Source organism: Equus caballus, chromosome 11 (assembly GCF_041296265.1).
Source record: "Equus caballus isolate H_3958 breed thoroughbred chromosome 11, TB-T2T, whole genome shotgun sequence".
NCBI classification, from domain to species: domain Eukaryota; kingdom Metazoa; phylum Chordata; class Mammalia; order Perissodactyla; family Equidae; genus Equus; species Equus caballus.
Window position 1 is genome coordinate 18,566,474 of NC_091694.1, and position 14,327 is coordinate 18,580,800.

Here is a 14,327-nt window from a genome sequence, read left to right on the forward strand (position 1 = left end):
ACACCAGACAAACCCAAAATGAGAAACACTCGATTAAAAGGTGGGGAGGGGAGTTCTACTCTGAAAAAAAAATCATGAAAGACGAAACAAAATAAAGAATTGCTGCAGATTAAAGAAACCTAAAGAAACAGGACAATTAAAGGCAATGTGATCCTGGTCTAGATCCCACACTAGAGGGAAAAAATACTGGAAAGGATCCTTATTGAATCAATTGACTAAACTGGAATATGGACAGTAGATTAGATAAAAGTATTGTACCAATGCTAAATTTCCAAAGTTAAAAGGTCTACTGTGGTTAGGCAAGACAGTGTCTTTCTTCTTAGGAAATACCCACTGAAGTATTTACTGGTAAATGGGCATGATGGATGCCACTGACTCTCAGTTCCAGGGGGAAAAAATCTATCTAGATAGTTAGAGAGACAGAGACAGAGACAGAGAGAGACAGTGAGAGAGGGAACAAATGAGACAAAATTTTAACAACTGGTGAATCTGGGTAAGGGCTACATGGAGCATCTTTGTATCGTTCTTGCAACTCTTCCGTAAACTTGAAATTTTTCCAAATAAAAAGTTTAAAAAACAAACTCTACCCAAACCAGGAGCCTCGTGAAGCTAGAGACCTTTATCCTGTTCTTTTCCCCCAGCGCTGGCCTTAGGCAGAATTAGGGGCACAGGTGGCGACCAGAAGGGCCGAGGCCCGCCGCTTGGGGACATTCCTCGCCCCCGACATTTTCTGAACTGGCAGCTGGAGGCAGACCCAGGCCAGGAGTGACTCACCCGCTGGGCTCTCTGGGCGGAGGGGGAGCCCCGCCCCGCAGGGAGGACCCCGGCCAGCAGGTGCCGCTGTTGAGCCAACTCTGGCAGAACCTGGCAGAGCCTGAGCCGGGACCTGGAGATGGTCAGCCCATGGGGTTGTCTTCCAACACCCGGCCCAATAGGGTCTGTAAGCAGCCTCGCTCATCCTTGCCCGGGTCTAGCTTCCCACTCCCCGATCCTCGGCTTCCCCACACCCCCTCCCCCACCTTGGATGCCCCAAGGCAACTCCCTTGGATGACTCCGGGTGGAGGACGGGAGGGGAAAACCAGGAAGAGGCTTCAGTCCTTGGCCCTAGAATCCAAGTAGTCAATAAATCCTCCCCTTTTCTCTGCCCCATCTCCCTCTCCTCCTCGTCCCTCCTCCCTCGTTCACTCTCCCCTCCCCCTCCTCTCCCTCCTGCTCCTTCTCTCCCTCTTCTCCTCCAAGCAGCCCCAGGCTTTCAAAACAAACACACACCTCCTCAGCCCCTCCCCAGCCAGCCCGGGCCTTTCTCCAGGAGTTGCTGCTCCTAGACTCCAGTTCTTTCTGCTGGGCCCAGGGATCAGGACGGAGATGGAGAGGGGATGACAGGGTGCGGAGGGGTGGGGGGGGTGGGGGGGGCGGTCTGTGTGATGTTCTTTCTTTCTGTGTAGAAAGGAGTTGTCCCCATAGCCGCTCTGCAATAGGGTGGGACGGGGGTGGGGTCTTCCCTGCCCGGGATGGTGGGGCTGGGCCTTTACTCCAGGTCTCTCCTGGCCCTCCCCGACTCAGGATGAAAGGGGCCTACCTATAGAGGTAATTTTGTCCATCCCCTTGGCTCCAGGAAGGGCCATAACTGTGTGAAGGCCTCCCAATCCTATATGTGCACTAATTCCTTTAACATCCTTTCACTGAGCACCAGCTCTGTACAAGGTACCAGGAGCTTTATCTCATGCCAGCACCTTAAGTCCTCACTAGGACCATTGGAGACAGGAAAGATCCAGTTCAATCCGGTGCTCATCTGTGACTCCTGACTCACCCAGTGGGTTTGATCTTGTTCAGCTTCGGGGCCACCACTGCAGCTCGCATAATGTCTCAGTTATTGCATTTGTCTCACCGGCTTCAATGATTTGTCTTTGTGGGTCCCCCACCCCTACCAGACTGGGCTCCAGACCACAGCAACTGGGGACAGTGACACCTGGGGGCCCTGCTCTAGCCCTCACTGTGTGGCCTTGAGGAAGTTCTTCGACTTCTTCAAGTTTAGTTTTCATCTGTAAAACAAAGCCAACAGCAATACCCTCCTCATGGGGTCGATGTGATTGTAAAATGAGAAGATTCATCGAAAGTGCTTAGCACAGTAAATTTAACTTAAAAAAGGGAAGCCCATCCCCGCCAGAATGGCTAAAATGAAAAAAGCAGACAACATCAAGTGTTGCCCAAGGATCTGGAGCAAAGGAACTCTCATATTCAGTTGGTAGAGGTGGAAAAGCATTTAGCAGTTCCTGGTAAAGCTGAATGTGTGCATACAGTATGACCCAGCAATTTTACTCCGAGATATACACCCAAGAGGAATGTGTACACATGTGCACCAAAAGATACATAAGATAATTTTCATAGCAGCACTACTCATAATAACCAAAAACTGGAAACAACCCAAATGTCCAGCAGCAGCAGAATGAATTCATGCATTTTAATATAGTCATATAGTGGAATACTATACAGCAATGGAAAAGAATGAACTACTGTTACTTATAACAACGTAGATAAATATCACAGACATAATGTTGAGGGAAAGCAACCGAGCACAAAAGAGCTGCATATAGCATTTTTATGTTTTTATGGAAAGTTCCCAAACAGCCAATGAATCTAGGTTAGAGGTCAGAATATAGGGTAGCCTTGGTGATTAAAAGTGAGGCTCAGGGAGTTCTGCGGCGCTGGTATTGTTCTGTTTCTTTATTGGGTGTGGTTACACAGGTGTACTGACTTTTTGAAAACGCATTCAGCTGTACACTTATGATTTATGTACTTATTTGTATAAATGTTATACTTCAAGAAAAAGTTTACACTGATATAAAAAAGACAAATGAATAGAGCTACTTGCATCACATACATAAACCTTAAAACGTTTCTGAACACAGAACAAGTAATTAAAAGATTTGGGTCATAGGATTCACAGAAATCTTAAAAAGACCTAATACTATGTATTGTTTAAGCATCCATACCGAGGCAGTACAAACAAGAGACGTGCAGGGGGATGACAGACACCAAATGCAGGACAGAGGTTCCATTTTAGTGGGAGAGAGGGGACTGAGGCATGCACAATGGACTTCAAATGTTTTTCTACCTTTATTTCTTAAGCTAAGTGGTTCTTATCAAGAATGTTCATTGTATTATTCTGTATACTTTACACTTTTCTGATTGTCTAACATATTTCATAGTTAAAGTACTCCTCAGTGTTAAAAAAACAAAAACACCAACAGGAGAGGGGAGAAATTGTGTCTTGTTTATCTTTGCCTTTCCAACGTTAACCTAGTGCCTAGTACTCAACAAATGTTTGGTGAAGGAAAACTCACTCGGCCAGTAAAAGCGTTGGAGCCAGGGTTTAATGTCAAGTCTTCCCACCCCACCACAAGCCAGGGCACAGCCGCGGCGGGGCAGCCATGACGGAGGCCCCAGCCTCACTCAGCACTCTCTGTGTTTGAACTGAATTACAGAATGACTGAATTACAGGACACAGAGAAGGAACAAAATACCTTCATTAATTGGAACTCTGCAAAGTCAGAATCTGGTGGCCTAAATTTCTACACATTGTACCACCAAAATCTTTAATAACTTGCTCTTTATCTAAAACCTTTTAAGATTTATCTTCATGATAGCTTGATTCATTTGTCTCTTTTCTGTTAGTGCCTTTGTCCTCTCCATGGGACAGAAAAGGGGGCTTTCTAATCTAAGGTTTGGTCAAAACAGGATTGGGGGGCATATTTGGTGCAAGAGAATAAACAGCCTTCAGCACATTAATTCTTTGCATGGAAGGAGATGCCACTAATTGCAGACGCGTTTTATCTGTTTGTTGGGCCCCATGTGAAATGCAGCCTCTAAGAAAAACACTTCTCACCACTCAAAACCCACCGAAGCATGCCCAGCCCTGAGAGGGGCTTCTAGGAATGCAAACGACAGGCTGCCTCTGCAGCAGTCAGCAGAGGCAACTGCATCACGAACGCACAGGAGGGCATTCATAGGCTTTGAGGATTGTTTTTAAGGAAGAGAGATAGGTCCTATTTCTGCGGGAGGCTGATTATTCGCTTACCTCCAATGGGACCTAATAGTTTGAAGGGCTGCGAATGACGCTGGTGGTGGCTGAAGCTGTGAGAAGCCCATCTGGTCATCCATCGCATCATCGCTCACCTGTCTGCACAGCAGATCTCTCACCCTTACTGACATGCATCAAAGCAGGGTCTCTACTTGGCAACACCGATGACGGCAGTGGTGTACTGTACTTGATGGTAATAAAATGACGATGCTCTTCGGAAACACTCTCATTCACACTTTCCATTCAGACTGTCCTCTTGCCACCAGCACTCCCCCAACCCAACCCAAGGCAGGCTGAAATCAGTTAAACAGTTATCCATTCACTCATTCACCAATTTAATATTTAATAAAAACTCACATCTTCCAGGAATAGGAGGTCAGGGATTGAGGCCTCATAAATCTGAGTTTTCAGTTCGGTAGAGAGAGGACAGTGGTTATAACCAGGAAAGCCAGAGTGGGGTGTGGTTACCTCTAGAATTCATCACTGTTAACACAGCCACTTCATGATAGTCATAGAATTGGATTCCTTAATAATAAAATAATACTAATACAAAAAAGAAGAATAAATAAGTAATGAGTGTTTAAAAAAAATCCCACTTGTGCCAGCCACTGTGTTACATGTAGGGTGACAAAGATGACTAAGAGGGTCCCCACCCTTAGGATCTCAGTGTCAAGCTAACACATAATTATGATTGCATGTGCTTAGGGCAATGACAGAGGGAAATACAGAAGCAAGGCCCCGGAGGAGGGCGAGGCTGGCTGCTCGTCTCGCTCCCCAGACCCTCCCCTCTACAGTGCCCAGCTTGCCAGCCATGCCCAGCACCTGCTCCCCAAACTCATTCCTCTGAGTCTTTGCCCTGCTGTTCTCTCGGTTAGTGATGCCCTTTCCCACCCCCACCTGACTGCAAACCCCAAATGCCCCAAGATTCAGCTCCAGATGACAAGCCCCGAATTCAGGAGAGGAGTTCATCCGGCAGAATGCGACCAGGAAGGAGAAGCCTGGGGATTATTCTATGTTTTATTTCCTAAGCAGGAGCCTCATTCTACTACTCTACATGCCTTTCTGTGTCTGAAATATTTCATCATAATATACTTTCAAAAGACATTCATCTTTAAAAAAAAAAATAGGGGGGGGCCCAGCCCCGTGGCCGAGTGGTTAAATTCGCGCGCTCCACTTCGGCGACCCAGGGTTTTGCCGGTTCGGATCCTGGGCGCAGACATGGCACAACTCATCAAGTCATGCTAAGGCAGCGTCCCACATGCTACAACTAGAAGGACCCACAACTAAAAATACACGACTACGTACTGGGGGGCTTTGGGAGAAAAAGGAAAAGTAAAATCTTTAAAAAAAAAAAAAAGAGAGATTCAGTCCAAGCTACACCTCCACCTTGATCCCCACCTCCTGCTACGTTTTCTTGTCAAGAATCAAGCTCAAAAATACCTTACCATCAGTCAAAATCAAGTTTGTGTTTCTAAAGATGCCTGGAAATGACTGTCACCCATCCAGGATCCTGGTTCCCTCTGGGGTGTGGAATGAAATTGGAGAGCGATGTGATGCTGGGACTTCAACGGCAATGGCAATGTTGCCATTTCTTTTTTTTAAATTATTTTATTGAGGTCACTTTGGTTTATAACATTGTGTAAATTTCAGGTGTACATCATTACATTTCGGCTTCTGTATGAACTGCATGTGTTCATACAGAATGTGTTCACCACCAATGTTGCTATTTCTTAAACTGGGTAATGGATCCATGGGTGTTTGTGCCTAAAATATTATATAGTAACTTAAATGTTTGAAAAGCAACTCTGTCCGGAGTGAGAGGGGCAGGAAGGAAGAAGGAGAGGAGAAGGAGTTTTAGAGAAGTTGGATAAGGACGAGCACACAGGTGGCTCTCAGCTAGCCACGGAAGGTACATTGAGTAATCAGGTTTGACTTGCTGATGTAGAGCGGGGCGCGGTGAAAAAGGCCCTGCGCTGTGTCTTGTTGCAGTGAGCCACGTGGTGGTGGCTAAGAGCATGGAAGCTGGAACTGGACCATCTGGGTTCAAGTCCCAGTGCAAGCTCTCATTAGCCCATGACACTGGGCAACTTACTTCAATTTCCTCATCTTGAAAAAGGCTTGTGGGGATCAAATGAGATGAAGTATGTGAAGCTTGCACTGGTTGGTATCTAGCAAGTGCTGAATATTGTTATTACTTGTGTTATGGTTATGACTTACTAGTCACGTGACCCTGAACAAGTCACTTTAGTTCTCCAAAACTCAGTCTTCCCATCCATGAAATGGGGATCTCATCATACTGCCAGAATAAACTCGTGTGAATGCAAGTGCTTTGAACATTCCAGAGTGACTCATAAACAAGAGTGAGTATTAAATAAGAAGCTATACATAAAAAGACCACAAGAGAGGGTAAACTCCATGAAGGCAGAGACTGCGTCCATCGAGCCCACTGATATCCCCAGTGCCTGGCACAGCATGGACACCTGGTGTTACGGATTGAATTGGACTTTCTACAAAAAAGATATGTTGAAGTCCTAACCCCAAACCCCTCAAAATATAACCTTATTTGGGAATAGGGCCTTTACACAGGTAATCAAGTTAAAATGAGGTTATTAGGGTGGGCTCTAATCCAATAGGACTAGTGTCCTTGTAGAAAGGGGAAATTTGGACACAGAGACAGACACACAGAAAGGGAAGTGAGGCTTCTATAAGCCAAGAAATGCCAAAGACTGCCAGCAAACCACAAAAAGCCAAGAAGAGGCAAAGAAGGCTCGTTCCCCTACAGGTTTCAGAGGGAGCACAGCCCTGCCCACACCTTGATTTCAGACTTCTAGTCTTTAGAACTGTGAGACAGTATGTTTCTGTTGTTCCAAGTCACCCGTTCGTGGGACTTTGTTATGGCACCCCCGGGAGACTAAGAGACCAGTAAATACCTATTGGATGAACAAATGGTGCTGTTGGTGCTCCCAGTGAGACACGCATCTCTTCACCAGCAGAGGAGGGTGTGTGTGTCCGGCAGACAAGGGGGAAGGTTCCTGTCCTGTTCTGAGGTGGGTGGGGAGGAGCAGTGGGCAGGAAAAGGCAGGATTTGAACCCGGTAGTCCCATGCCAGTTTGTGCTCTACACCGGAGAAGCCCAGCTGGCTCTAGAGAACTCTCCCTGCTCCAGCCTCCAGGTGGCCTCCTCCCTCCCTCTGCTCTGGGTGAGAGAGAAGAAACAGGGTGCAGGTGGGGGATCAAGAAGGCACTGAGAAGAGAAGCAAAGATAGTATTTGATTCTGAAACTGCCGGCAACTCACACTCAGCACTTGCTCACAGATGGATGCCAGCAGCAGGAGGCCTGGGTCAACCCTCAATCTGGAGGCCCTCCTACCCAGATGGGGCAGAAGTTATCATCACACACACACACAGCGGTGGTTGTGCTGCTATAGCAATGAAGCAACAGCTCTTTGCTGGGCAGAATTTCAGAATCTGATTGCCAGGGGCCGCTCAGCATGTTATCTGGTCCCACCTCCTGCCTTTCCTCGTGAGCCTTGGCACATTCAGTGATGGAGGCTGGGAGTCTCCAGAGACAGTTTGCCCCCAGCTCATTGGTGGAAATTCCTCCTTCCTCTTTAACCTGAGCTCTGCCCATGCCCTCATCTGCCTTCCCAGACTCCCCTAACCCCCTGACTCCCTGTCTGGGGTCTGCACACTGGAGATCATGCCATCTTGGAGTCCTCCTGGGCACGTAGGCAAGAGAGAAGCACCCCACACGTGGGACCCCCGTCCATGGTGAGTTGAGCAGAGAGAATGTTTGGAGCTCTTAGAACTCTAGTCTCAGCCCTGGCTGCACATGAGCACCCCCTGGGAGCCTTAAAATCTCCAACGCCCGGGCTGCATCCCGGAAGAATTAAATTAGAGTTTCTGTGGGTGGCACTGAGACACTGGAACTTTAAAACTTTTTCCCAGCTGATTTTGATGGGCAGTCAAGTTGAGAAGCAGTAATTTATTGGACAAAGGGGTTCTACAAGGAGAACGAACCTGGACTCCAGCTGGATAGAAAGCAGCAGGAAAGCAATCATATCAAAAGGCTTCTAGAAAAGAAGAATGGTGGTTGCTGGGGGCTAAGGGAAGCGGGGAATGGGGAGTTATTGTTTAATGGGTACAGAGTCTCAGTCTGGAAAGATGAAAAGAAAGAAGTTCTGGAGATGGATGGTGATGACGGTTGCACAACAATGGGAATGTACTTAATGCCACTGAACTGTACACTAAAAATGGTTAAAGAATACAAGAGTCACTGACTTAGAAAGATATTTAATCCAGCCTAAAGATAGGATACTGAATTAGGTAACGTCTAGACATCTCTTGCATGCTTCCTTCCAAGATACCTATGTCTATGTCTATATCCACATATCTATCTATATCTTTCTATATAGATATAGAAAGATATGCTTTGGGGAGGGCATCTGGACAAGCTGCTTTTAAATGTACTCTAGAAAAATTAAAAATCTAAGAATATCCAGGAATTTTTAGTAGAATAAGGATAATAAGAGAATAGAGCTATCAGATAATAATGCATATTATGCAGCTATAATAATTTTTTTAATGTGATTGGTTTATCAATAAATGAGATAGAGAAGCAATGGAATAGAAAATTCAAATGCATATGCGAAGGGAGTTGATGATAAACATGGAATTTCAGATTGCGGTGAAAAGAATTTTTCAATAGTATTAGGACCACACTTGAGTAGCCATTTGGAGAAATTAAAAAAAGGCCTTTAGCATCTGGAGCCCAGGGGACAGGGAGGAGAGGCAGCCGAAGAGCCCTGCCCAGGGAGGCAGAAGCTGGAGTTGTTCAGGGGGATCCTGGGAGTGGGCTGAGTGCCGGGAGGGGCCATGCCTGTGGCTACAGACACAGCTGATGTGAATTACAAGCGAGGACAGTTGGACCAGCGACCCAGAGAAAAAAGATCCTCTTTTTCAAAGAGCCAGGAGGGAAATAGCTGAGGCTGGGACTGAGAAGGAAAGGAAGGGAGGTCTAGCCAGAAAGGACAGTGGGACTGAGGACCCAATGGTAAGAGAGGGAGCCTGCCAGCCCCGGCTTGGTTCCAGGCCCGACAGTGAGGGAGCCTGCAGCTTCCTGGTGCCTGGTCCTCACCCTGTGGTAAAGGCCTCTGAACAGCTGACTGTGGGTGTGGCCCTGAGGAGAACCCCAGGGAAGGAGCTGGAAGGAGTAAGAGCCAGGAGAGATTATGGGCCCAAGGAGACCCTCTCCCTTCTTCTCTGTGGAATGACAGGCTGTGGCAGAGGTAGGCTCTAGACACCCACGTGGCTCATAATGTCCTCCTAGTCTCCTTGGAAACTTCCTCTCAGAGCCACTGGGGAAGGATGGAGCAGGGGAGGGGGCCCATCCTGCTTGTCCTGAGGCAGGAGACAGCAGATGCCTTGAGGGCTGACCTGGGCCATCCATCTTTGGTGGGATCCAGGGAAGATCTCTGGGGCAGGTGGTCTCTGGAATGTCCATGCCCACAGGCAGCCGGCACAAAATGGCCAACTGGGAGCCAGCTGCTCAGCCTGTCCCCTTGCCAGGCAAGGCCTGTGCGGTCCCCTCCCTTCCCTGGATCCACAAAGGCCTTTCTGTTTGGGGGCAGGGGTGGACGGTCAGTCATGCAGAAATGGGTGAACTGAGCCCCAGGTGAAGGCGGCAATAACATCTCCTTCTTTGGGGGAGAGAGGGGCCATGCTTCCCACTCCCATCGGCCCTAAGGGCTCAGGGTCCGGGCAGCCCCTCTCAGCCCAGACAAAAGCTGTCATTCTAGGGAGGCCAGTAGAGAGGGCAAAGACGAAACCCTCTCCCAAAGATAAGGGAAGGAGGGTAGGAGGAGCCACCTTGGAATGCAGCCATTCACTTCAGCATTGTGCAACACCCGCAAGTAGTAAAATTTATGGCTGCTTCCATCTGAGAGCACCTCCCACACAGCTGGCACTTTGCTAAACCCTTAACTTACTTTATCTCTTTGAAGACAGGAGAGGACAGTGGTCAAGAGCTCAAATACAATCGGACAGAACCGGCTGTTCCTCCAGTGCAGGAGGAGTTGTGTGGCCTTGGGCAAGTTTCTCAACCTCTCTGAGCCAGTTTCCTCATCCCTTGAGTCTGATCCCAAAAACCCCACAGTATTAATCACACTGTCCCCTGGGGCCATCTTCACCGCCAGGACCTGGCAGAGAGAAGCCAAGAGGATTAAGGCAGGACAGTCACAGACAGAAGCCCCCTGGCCACGGATGGGCCCTGGAGGGCAGGATCCTGAACTGGCTTGAAGTCTCCCACCCCCTTGAACAAAGGAGAGGAGGCCCCTGAGTTAGAAGCACAGCTGGGATGGATTATAGGTCTCGGGACTCCTGCTGCAGTGCTCCCTCCACAATAGGTCCTCAGGGAATCTGTGCTTTTCAGATACAGGCCCCAGGAGACCAGCCTTTCCCTCTTGGCTTTACCACCAGAATATCCAGAATAAGTAAATCCATAGAGACAGAAGGTAGATTGGTGGTTGCCTGAGCTGGAGAAAGGTGGGAATGGGGAGCAACTGCTTAATGGGAAGGGGGTTTCCTTTTGGGGTGATAATGTTGGAACTAGATAGAGGTGGCAGTTTCACACATTGTTAATGTGCTAAATGCCACTGAATTTTTCACTTTAAAATGGTTAATTTTCTGTTACATGAATTTCACCCCAATTTAAAATAAGGGTACCTGTAGTTAAGAGATTAAAGGGAGAAGAGTGGGTAAGTGCCAAGGGGGGTGGGAGGAGGAGGAGATGCTGAGGGAGGAGGGAGGAGGAGGGGATGAGGAAGGTGAAGGAGGGGCTGAGGGAGGAGGAGGAGGAGGGGATGCGGGAGGAGGAAGGGATAGGGAGGAGGGGATGGGGGAGGTGAAGGAGGGGCTGAAGGAGGAGGAGAAAAAGGAGGGGGGATGGGGGAGGTGAAGGAGGGGCTGAGGGAGGAGGAGGAGGGTGCAGAAACAGGGAAGTTTGAGGTGAGGGGGAAAGGTTTGAGAAAGGGGTCTCCTGGGCTGCAGGGAGGGTGGCCTGGAGGCCTCAGCTGGTTGAGGAAGCAGAGTCTGATCCTGGGGACTGGGAGCCACTGCGCTTTGGAGGAAGGAGGGAGAAGCAGGAGAGGGAGTGGCAGGCGCTTGCAGCCTCTGAGCTGTTTGCTTCCTCTCAGACTTTAGACTGGAAGCTGCTGGGGGTGGGGACAGGGACCTCATGTTTTTAGCTGTTTTTAATTTTCAGAGCAGAACGTCATCACACGTAGATGGTGCTTTAAAAACCTTGACACCAATGGACTGAAATTGAACATGTTAAGTGGCAGGAAGATCACCCACCGCCCACACCAGGGAAGTGAGGAGAGCACTGGGCTGAGTGTGTGTGTGCCACCTCCAGGGGATGCCCAAGACTTCTCAGGGCTGGGAGGGCCTGCCCATCACCCCTTGCAGGGGAGTTGCGAGCCCCCAGAGGGCACTACCCAGAGGGGTCTGGGATGGGGGAAGGGACTGCACCATGGGCTCCTTTGTCAGACCCAGGAAGGAGAGTGGGGGCAGCTACAGGAAGTAGGGGGGCGAGGAGTTCCCTCCGGAATCTATCCCTCCACTTCCCTCCCCTCCTATGTGCACATGCTCAGTGTGCCCTCAAATTGGGTTGGCTGGGGGAGGGCACCGACTGGCACCCCCACTTAAAGGGCCAGTGCCATCCTTGCCTGCACCCAACAGGGGCAATGGGACCTGGCCACCCTCTCCCCTCATACTGAATTACTTCACTTCACACCCTCTTCCCCACTTCCCGGCAGACTCCTCCAGACCCCTCTGCTCCTCTGCCCACCCACCACCTCTCATTCCCTGACCCCATTGCAGGCAGGGTCTGTCCACTGGACAGAGGAGTTTCCACCTGGGGTGGGGGAGTCCTTGATGGGGAAGGAAGGAGCATCCCAGGCCAGGGTAGACAGGGTAGGGGAAGCTTCAGCCATCACTCCTGTGAAATAGCTGCCCCTCTGGCCCAGGTGACCAAGAAGGGTGTGGAAAGCAAATGGGCATGAGGGAAGTGAAGCACTGGGCATTTGCTCTGGAAAGGCCTGAGGAGGAGAGGGGAGTGTGTCCAAGCCCATCTTCCCCAGCCGGGGGCAACGGTGGCTATAAACTGGAGCTTCTGTCACTGTGGTGGGGTGAGGAGAAGCCCAGGCCCCAGGACTAGGCAGCCAGAGATGGAACAGTGGGGAGGCAAAATGACCCCACCTTTGCTCACCAGCTGTAGCTGATGGAGCCAGCTCCCCCAGTACGGAGCCTCCAGACCCACAGCTCCACCCGGGGTTCAGGGGCACTGGGGCCGGGAACCAGATGGGGGGTGACACTGACCCTTCTGCCCTGATCCTTCTCAGCCCCTCATGACACTTTCCCAGCACACACCCTTCTCTTTTGTTTTCTTCTTGTCCCCTACTGTCCCCCACCAGCCTTGGGAAAATTATCAGCCCTGGCCAAGAGCCCTTCAGCTATTTGTATGTGTCTGTGTGTGTTGGGGGTGGGGAGGGCCAGCTGGCAGCTTTCCTGTCTCCAGGCTCCTTAGCTCCTGGGCCAAGAAGGGCTGAACTCCTCACCTGTCTCCTCCCCTGTGAGCGGCTTGTGCCTATTCAGGGACTCAGCTGGCCCAAGCTGCCTCCAAGACACACCCCCTCCCCCTACACTCCAGTAGCCCCAGCCCTCTGGAATCTTCTCTCCCCTGCTAGTTACCCCTCCTAGTTACATACACACACACACACACACACACACACACACACACACACACACACACACACGTGTCTCTGGGTAAACAACCTTCCTCCCGCAGGCTCCATGCTGAGGAATGCAGCAGCTGGGAGGCTGCTTGCACCAGCCCAGGGCCTTTGGGATCCTGGCTAGCACTCCACAGGGGAAGGCAGGACTCTGGTCAGCTTTCTTGGAATCCGGAAAGCCACTTCCTCTCTGAGCCTTGGGTTTCCCATCTGGAAAGTGGGGACCATCATTTCTCCAGCCCTTCCTGACAGAGCTGTCCAGGATCAAAGGGAAGGGGGCTAAAACCCTTGGCCAGGGTTTCAGGGTCAGACCCCCAGGAATGGAAGATTTTGCTCTCTTGAAATCCATCTCTTCCTAGAATCTATTCTTGCCTTGCTTCGTTGTAGAAGGCGCTGGCGAGGCCTGGGTGTGGCAGGGCAGAAATGAAAGCTGTCCTGGCAACACATGAGGTTTGTCAACATTTCCATCCCAGCAGCTCCCAGGCCTGAACCCTTCTCTTGCCCAATGTGGCCTGTCAAGATGAGCATTCCTAGATGGAAGCTAGGCTGGGCCGGCCAGGCCTCTGTCCCTCCCCGTACACGGTGGCAGAGCCAACACGAGCTCAGTGAGAGTGAGTTGACTAACTTCCCCTGCCACCACCACAGCCTAACGCTTAACACTCTGTGGCAAAGAAGGAGGCCAGGAGGGTGAGGGAAGAGAGACCCGTGTCTGAGGAAGGGCGGGTCTGAGTGTGAGTTCGAGCTCACTTCAGGGCCCAGTACTGCTGGCACGTTGGTGGTAACTGCATTATCCGGGCTGACTCGGCTCTCCATTCTGCACAGACAGGTCAGGGACTCACACACCTCAGAGGGAACTGTCCACACACGTGATTAGGCTAAGAGGAGCAAGATGCACAGATGCATGATGGGCACCAGGAAAGCCAGGCCACCAGCTCTGCTAGGGACCCATTTGCTGCCCTCTCTGCCTCTTGGGCTTATTTTCCACCAAGAGAAAACTTCCCTTGAGTGCTTACTTTTAAGTTCTCTTCCAGGAGGTAAGTAGGTAAAGGTGATCACTAACCTCCCGCCCAAACCCTGGCTGGGAGGTGCAGGGAGTGGGCGGGCTGTCAAGGACAAGGAGACACAAGGCACCCAGACCTGTCTAGCCTGACCCTCTAAACTGCAAGGAAGACAGGGAGATTACAGGGAGCCTGGGCACAAACCCTGAAGGAAGCCCTGGACTTGAGCCTTCTCCAAAAATCCCAGCCCTCTCTTCTCCAGAAAGCTCCCAGCTCCTCACAGCGATCTGGCATCTTAAGTCAAGCTGCAGCTGAACCTGCTGGCTCCTGACTGAGCCCTCCCCCCTCCCCCCTCCCCCCTCTACAAAACCTTCAGAGCAGTCTGATTGCTCCCAGACACTTGGTCCCCAATCCAGAGCCTGCTGTCCTCCCAGGCTTGGGGCAAGGAGAACCTGGGACC